The sequence below is a fragment of the Lissotriton helveticus genome, chromosome 6 (assembly GCF_964261635.1).
Source record: "Lissotriton helveticus chromosome 6, aLisHel1.1, whole genome shotgun sequence".
NCBI classification, from domain to species: Eukaryota; Metazoa; Chordata; class Amphibia; order Caudata; family Salamandridae; genus Lissotriton; species Lissotriton helveticus.
Genome location: NC_136067.1, coordinates 364,980,775 through 364,982,522, shown reverse-complemented (window position 1 = coordinate 364,982,522; position 1,748 = coordinate 364,980,775). Strand labels below are relative to the sequence as shown.

Genomic DNA, 1,748 nt, shown 5'->3' with positions numbered 1-1,748 from the left:
CCAGAACATTGCCCACATTCGGACATTGACTTTCGAAATGGTATTGTATGGTTGGTCCCTGCCAGATCTATATCTCCTAACGGCATGGCGCATCCTGAACTGTGGCAAAGAGACACTGTGGGAAGCCCGCAATGCACTACTTTTCCATCATGAAGTGCTCCATCCAGCGGCCTGCAGGAATATCTGCCTGGACAAAATGCACACTTATGTCCACATTGATGATGCTCGCTTTGGGGTTCCCCAGGCTAGAGCTGTGTTGCGCTTCTCGGACTGGAAAGGATGGGTCACTTGAGAGACTTACTGCACTACCCTGCCACCGGGTATACAATAGGATTGGCATTTGTGTAGGCCCAATAAAGATTTAGTCCACCTTTTGGATAATGTGCTTGTAAAACGTGCCCTATACCACGCTCTGTAACCCGTGGTTGTAAACGCAATATACCAGTCTTCTTGGGTACTGTACTTACCAAACTTGCCCTGTACCACGCTCTGTAACTTGTGGTTCTGAAAGCAATATACCGGCATTCTTCTTTTTGGATGATGTACTTATCAACCTTGCCCTTTACCACGCTCTGTAACCTGTGGTTATGAACGCAATGTACCGATCTCTTCTAGGATAAATGTACTTGTAAAGATTACCCTGTGTTTGTGCCTTTAACAATAATAAAGGTTTTCAAAACAATATATCTGTTCTTATCAGTTTAAACTCTGATACGTCCTCCATCTGGGGACCATATATTAAATTGATTTTTGGAACAGGGAGATGGAATAGGAGCTTGCTCTGTCCACTCCACGCATCAACCTGGTATTGCAGTACCTCCAGGAATGGTGCACTTCCCCACCCGGGGAAAACAATGCTGTTGAAAAATAGACCAGAAAACGAAAGTAGCGCTTCACTACCAAACCCTGTAAAGTGGCGCTATTGTGTTTGCGTGTGAATAAAAGCAAACTGGTCACCGTGTCTTGCCTTATTTATGTATTTATTTGACTTATTTGCCACTTTGCGGCACCCGGGCCGTGCGTTATTTATTTATTTATTTTTCGCGTTTAAATTTTTTTTTTATGATTTTTTTTTTTTTTTCCTTCTCCATCCAGACGCTGCACTTTGAAAAGAGACAAACGTCGGAAAAAGATTGTTTTTCCAGCTCCAGACTTTCATTCATTTTGGATCCATTTCACTGGGGAACGAATGGAAGAAGGTTCCCAGCAAGTCAGTAGGATGGAGGGAGGGAGGGAGGGAGGGAAGGAGGGAAGGAGGGAAGGAGGGAGGCAGGCAGGCAGGCAGGCAGGCTGGCTGGCAGAGAAGTGGACACTGCCCTTGGCTTCTATGAGCAAGAAGAAAAATACAGAGTCCTTTTCCTTCTCTGCCCGCCCCGCCCGGCCACGAACGGCCAAGCCTTATCTATAGGCCTTAGGCTGCAGTGGAGCAGTGTCCCCGGCAAGCGAGGGTGAGGGGCCGGCCATTTCCGGCCAGGGAGCTGTCCAGAGCATCCTGGGCTGATTCCCAGCATCCCCTGGCTGCCAGGCTTTCTGACCAGCCGGCTGGAAGCAGTGTGCAGGAAGGGGCGGGGCATGCAAATACTAGAAAGAGGACAACGTGGGTATGCTAAGTGACGCCTAATGAGGCGACAGCCGAGGAGGACTCTGGGAGCCGGGAGAAGGCCTGAGGCCGGGGCCTCCTTTCCACCGGCACATGCTGAGAAGTGGACACTGCCTTTGGCTTCTCTGAGCAAGAAGAAAAATACAGA

At 48.6% G+C, this 1,748-nt stretch overlaps 1 pseudogene; it reads left to right on the top strand.

Moving 5' to 3' along the window:
• Nucleotides 1–665: 665 nt before the first annotated feature.
• On the top strand, nt 666–839 carry LOC144764342 (U2 spliceosomal RNA; annotated as a pseudogene).
• Nucleotides 840–1,748: the final 909 nt, after the last annotated feature.